We start from the raw sequence: 6,238 nt of genomic DNA, 5'->3' as shown, positions 1-6,238 counted from the left end.
CGTAGGTTGGTGTTCAGGATCATTCATTTGATCATCAGTAGTTCACGTTCGTTATGCGTAGATCTTCCCCCTCTTATTTCTTGTACTCGTAAGTTAGCCACCAAATATATGCTTAGTCGCTGCTGCAACCTCACCACTTAACCATACCTCACCCATTTAGCTTTGCTAGTCTTGATACCTTTGGAAATGAGATTGCTGAGTCCCCTGTGGCTCACAGATTACTACAACACCAGTTGCAGGTACAGGTAAAGGTTACTTGACGCGAGCGCGTTGATTGTTCATTTGGAGTTGCTTCTTCTTCTTCTTCTTCATCGATCTAGGATGGGTTCCAGGCCGGCAGCCTGGGATAGCAAGGATGGACGTCGTTCTTCTTTTGTCGTTTGGTTTCGTCCGTAGTCGGACTCTGCTCTTACTCTTGATGATTATGTAATGTACTGATGTGACTCGGATGTAGCTTGTGGTGAGTGTAAGCCAACTCTTTATATAACTCTTCTCTTCAGTACATGTACTTGTAACGATATCCATTCTTGCGACACGACGAGATGCGCTTCTATCCCTGACGAGGCCTTCGTGCCAAATTGAGGATAGGGTCGCATCTTGGGCATGACAAGTTGGTATCAGAGCAAGGACCGACCTAGGAGCCCCCTTGATTGATCGAACTTGGCCGAGTCGAGTCTAGTGAAAAACTATTTGAGTCTAGTTATATATCGGAGAGTAGGATTCTTTTTTTCTCCTCTTCTATGCTCTGGTGAGGAATCTTGACGTAATAATTTATTCTACTCCTCTTCCCACTCAAAATATTTTTAGGATCACGCGGATATTTTTGAAATCTATATGATGCCGATGTGACGGAGTTCTGTCATGGTGCCTCCTGTCTGACTTGATCTTCTTCCGGGGAGTTGAGCTCCAAGGGATTCTCGAGCACATCGTTATCATTCAGATTTCTTAGTATCTCAGAACGAAGGATGTTCGTAATTGCTTCAATACTAGTAGTGGCGAGATAACCCCGATGTCCCCAGTACTGGTGCAGATTGTTCGGGGGTACTGCCATACTTTGTATCGTTGTGATCACGAGGGTCTGTTTTAGATGAAGGTCCGAGATTCTGGTCGTGTGTTGACGGATGTGATACAAGTGACGGGTTAGTATAGGAGTTGTGTGATTATTACTCCTTGTATCCGTGTACCAGATTGCATGACCAGGTATTTCGGGAATTCATAGGTGGGAATTCAAGTAGTTGCTTATAGGACAATCTTCCAACAAATGCATGATGTTAGGTTGGGGTTCGACATCTAGTGGATTCGTTTGTTCACGGTCGACTTACAGCGGTACATGTTGTGTCTTAAAGAGTCCTTGTAGCTTGCTACGACTCGGGGATGCTTCGTATGTCAGGTGCACTGCCTTGCACTTGGTGAATACTGTAAATCGTGCCCGTGCGATCCTATCCACGAAAATATCGAACGGAAATCTTTCTCATGAGTTTGTTTTGGCTTGTTTCATAAGCCGCACCCTTTGTTTCGTTGAATATGGTAATTCGTGTTGCTTCGATGTCAAGTGGTGATTTCAGATCTTTTCTAAGAGGTGTTCTCATACTTTTATGAAAGTATTAATTCTTTTGCTTTATCGATTGTCATGGCAATTCCTTTTAAACCGGAGTCATCGTATCAATTCCATTCAACCGGTGTGCTTCTCTTAAGTGGATTCAACCCTCTCCAATTTGCAAGATCTTTCTCTCGTTTATTCCGGAGTTCATCTCATCTAGCCCAAGTTGTCTTTGTTTTTCCCCACCCTCCCGCCCTTTTCTAAGTGATTCAATTTCCATCCAAGAGTTTCTTTTCATTGTGCTTCCGCTATGTGCTTTTTCTATCTTATCCGGTGATTCGTTGTGAAGATTCCCAGGAACTTCATGTTCATCTTTGTTCATTCTTGTCTTCGTTACCGGTGAATTTAATTCGGCTATCCGTGTTCATCATATCCTAATTATCCTTGTAATTCTTTTTCATTCTGGAGATTCTTTCAGGCTATCTTGGTTATTCATTCCTCTCTTTTCATCCGAAGTGCTGAAGATATCTCTGAGTCTCGAGTTTCAATTCTTTTAATTATTTCGAGGTTCTCAACCTCATCTAGTTTTCATTTGTACCGGTGCAATATCTCTCGGTCTAGCAATCTTTTCTAACGGTGATTTTCTTTGAGTGGGCCCATAACCCATAGGTTCTTCCCAGGATCTTACCTGGCTCTTTAATCTTTTCCGGAGGTCCTTAATTCTTTTCAACTATGACGTAAGTATGAATTTCATCGGTCATATTCTTTCTCCAAGTTCAATTTGGATTTGTTCTCGTCTTTGGCTCAATCTTTCATTCTTCATTATTCCGGAGTGTCTCAGTATTCTTGGTGTTCGTCATCATTCTCAGTTTGCAAATGTGAAGGAGTGTTTCTCTCAAATCTTGGTCCATTCTCTTGAAGATATCATCTTAGCTTGTGTTATCCTTTCATTTGTTTCCATTCATGAGAATCTGTTTCTTGCTATCCGATGCATTTCTGAATTGTTTTCATTCTCGATCCTCCGAAGGCCATCATTTCAGAAGATTCGTCGTTCTCAGCTTTCAGCTTTCATCCTCAAATATTCTCAATTGTTGTCTCTTCGTTCGTCTCTCAATTATTCTGGTGTCTTGTTGAAATTTCTCTCTCAGATGGGTCAAGATCTCTTCATTCTCATGTTTATCCATGCTTTCTTGGTATTCCCATTCAATTGTGAATTCTAACCGGTGCTTCCTTCAATTATGCTTCAAGTGGTGCTTATCTCTCTGTCTCTTCAAGATCATTTCAAGAAGAATAAGTGGTATGTTAAATCCGTTGCTTGTCATCAATTATACTTGATGAAGGATGAGCATAACATAATTCTTATTGTTCTTCCTTCTTTCAAGAGATTTCAATTCTTCTTCCAGAGTGGCTCTTGATATCAATTCGTTTCTCAAGTGTTCTTATCTTTTTATTTTCCGGAGTTGTAAGTTCTATCAAGTTTCTCTCCGTGAGACTTCATCTAAATCTTGGCAGGTCATAATCATATTATTTTCTACCTTGATATCTTTGCATCATTCATTCGTATACGGAGGTCCTTCTTGGTGGTTCATCAAGGTTTCAACCCATTATCAAGTGTTCTTCAAGATTCTTGTTGGAGTACCTCAAGTATCCTTTCTCTTGCATTTATATGTGCAATTGTTCTTCCTTTATTCTTTGAGGTGGTATTATAGCATTCTTGTTAGTGTAGGAGCCTCGAAGAGATTTCCTGTCAAGAATGAGATAATTAAACCCACCAATTCTATGTTCATGAGATATTTTCAACCCATGACTTGTTCGTTGAGCTATCTTGGTTTGGATTTCACCTAAAGCTTTTCCTATGGATTGTTGCTATCATGGTGCTTGCCATTAATCCAAGTTCTCAATGCATCCTTTTGGTGCAAGAATTGTTCTTATCTTGTTGCTCCCAATACGTCCTTGTTTCTTTTAGTGGTTGTTTGTCACCTCATATTTGTTGAGATGGTTTTCATAAGCCCACTACTATCTTGTTATTTTCGTTGTTGGTTTTCCAACTACTCCGTCTATTCTTCTATCCGGAGGCTCTTCAATTCTTTTGTGATGATAGTTGGCATTGTTTTCTTCATTCTCTTCTTCTGCTTGAGCTAGTTCATATTCTCTTGTTCTGGAGGCATTGTGTTGTTGCTCTTATGGGTCTATTTTGTTGTTCTATCAAGATCATGGTGTCCCTTGCTCTATTGTACTTGTTTGTTGTGATTATTGTCTAATTCTCCTACCTTTTCGAAAAAAAATTGTCCCATTTTCCTACCGAAGTGCTGCCGAAATTTTCCGTGAATTCTGGCTTCTTTCTCATGTCATTCCTCAACTCCTTGCAACCTTCAAGGGTCGTGGGTTTCACTCGTTTGTCAAAGAAGCGACTAAATTTTTACCTCTTGTTCTTTCTCATCCTCTTCCCCCTTTCATTCTTGGATCTCGGGGCGAGATCTTTTTGTAGTGTGGGAGAGTTGTGACAGCCCGAGACCGACGTTCCAGAAGATTCCCCCTTCTTTTCCGTTTTCGTCGTGTGATTAGAAGTATTCGTTGCATCGTCATGTAGTTGCATCATCGCATCATGCATGGCATCATGTCATCTGTGTTTTATCGGTGTTGCTTGTTGCTTCGTGTTGTTGGGTGTTAGTGTTTCGTGAGTGGCGTCGTTTGTTGGCGCGATGAGAGAGGGAGCGTGAGAGCCACCGCTAAACCCCGTTGCACCGCCGACCTAAACCTTCTCCCCTCTTCTCCCCTCCTAAGTTGTTTTGTGGTTTTGCTATAGATTTCTAACTTTACCCCTCTTCCAAAATATTCGTCTTCTTTTAAAAAGTCCTTTTATTAAACGGAGGGGCAACCCTTAGGTTTTAATTTTACTCTCCGTTTGTTTCATTTTTTAAAACCCTACCGTTTTATTTTCTCTTTTAAAAGGCTCTTGTTTATTCTTTGAATAAAGGGGTTTTAATTAATTCTTTCGAAAAAGGGGTTATTTTTATCTTCTTGTTAAAAGAGCTTATTTTAATTCTTTCTAAAAGGGTTTTGATTTTTTTTTAAATTCTTTTAAGTAGGGTTTTATTTTAATTCATAAAAGGGGTTTCATTTTATTGTTTAAAGATGCCCAAACTACCTTTAGAGTTGGGGTATAATTTTTTTTCCAAAAAAGGGGTGAAACATTTTTTTATTTTATTTTGTTAAAAGCCTTTTATTTTAGTTTAAAAAAACTGTTTGTTTTAAAAGTGTGTTTTTTAAAAAACATATGGGGGAGGAGCCAGCCCAGGCCGAGCCGGCCCAGGCCAGCAGCCCCCCCAACCCTAGCAAGCCTCCCGATCCCATCTCCTTTCCCGTCCTCCCCAGCGCCTCCTGTCCCCGTGCGCCGCAGCTTGGCCGCGCCGCCGCCTCCGGCAGCCCTGCGCGCCGCCCTCGCTCGCCGCCATGCCATCGTCCCGCTGCGCCGCGCCGCCGTTCCCTCGCTGCCAGCGCCGAGCCGAGCTCGCCTCCCTTCTTCCTCCCCTCGCCTTGCCCCCTGCGTAGCCTCCCTGGCCGCGCCGCCAGCTCGCGCCTCGCCGCCCAGCACCGCCTGCTCCACCCCCGCTCGCCTCCATGCGTCGCAGCGCCGGCGTCCCTCCCCGCGGCTCCCCTCTGCGCGCCGCCGCCGTGCAGCCCGTCCCGAGGCCCTCCTGCGCGCGCCGCCCCCTCGGTCTGCCTCGCCCTCTGCGCCGTCTCCTCCTCGAGCGGCGCCGCCTCCGCCCTGCTCCGCCCCGCCGCTGTGCCTCGCGCGCCGCCTGCTGGAGCCCCGCGCTTCGATCCCGTCGCTGTCATGGCCCCAGCGCCCCTGCACCCGAGACCTCCTAGTCGCGTCGCCGCGCTTCTCCGCCGTCGCGCACGCCGCCTCTGGCCTCCGGTGGCTGCCGCCCTCACCTGCGGACCTGCGCCGCCCCGTGGAGCCGCCTCCAACTCCCGGCCGGCCCGAGGTCCCGCCGGCGCCGTTTTGCCTGCTGCTGTTGTGCCCCTGTTGGTGTAGTTGCTGTTTTATCCTGCTGCGCCACTCCTGCTGCTGCAGTTTGCTGTTGCTGTCTAGTGTTGTTGTTATGTCCGCGATAGCTGTCGTTGCCTGCCCTGCTGTGGCGGTTGCTGCTGCTGTTTTGAGCTGATTGCCTACTTGTGTGGCTTGCCGATGCCGGTCCGTGTAGCTGCAGTAGCTAGCTGCTTGCCTGTTTGTGGCGTGGCTGTCTATAGTTGTTGCGTTTTGCTGCTGCTGGTAGGTGCTTGTGCTTGCTTTGCTATTGCCGCTGTTTTGCTTGCTGTGCCATAGCTGCTGGATTTTGCCGTTGATGCCTTGCTTAGCTGCACTTGTAGTGGCAGGTGTAGTTGCTTCCTGCTACTAGGTAGATGCTGGCTATAGGTGATTTTCCCTGCTAGTTGTTGTTTGCCGCTGATGCCGAGGCTGCTGCCGCTCGCGCCTTTGATGCTAGTTGAGGTCGCTTGCCTGCCGCCGTCGCTGTCGTAGCTGCTGTAGTCGTGTCGCCACTATCGCTGGTTGCCGTCGCTGCGTGCATGATCACCGCCTTCGTGGGTCCTCGACAAGTTCGCCGCGAGTACCACGACGCCCCGACGACCCCGGACATCCACGGATTCGTGAATGTCTGCCGACGCCGAGAGTACGACTACCGTCGACGA

This window comes from Hordeum vulgare, chromosome 1H (genome assembly GCF_904849725.1).
Source record: "Hordeum vulgare subsp. vulgare chromosome 1H, MorexV3_pseudomolecules_assembly, whole genome shotgun sequence".
Lineage (NCBI taxonomy): Eukaryota > Viridiplantae > Streptophyta > Magnoliopsida > Poales > Poaceae > Hordeum > Hordeum vulgare.
This window is presented reverse-complemented; position numbering follows the sequence as displayed.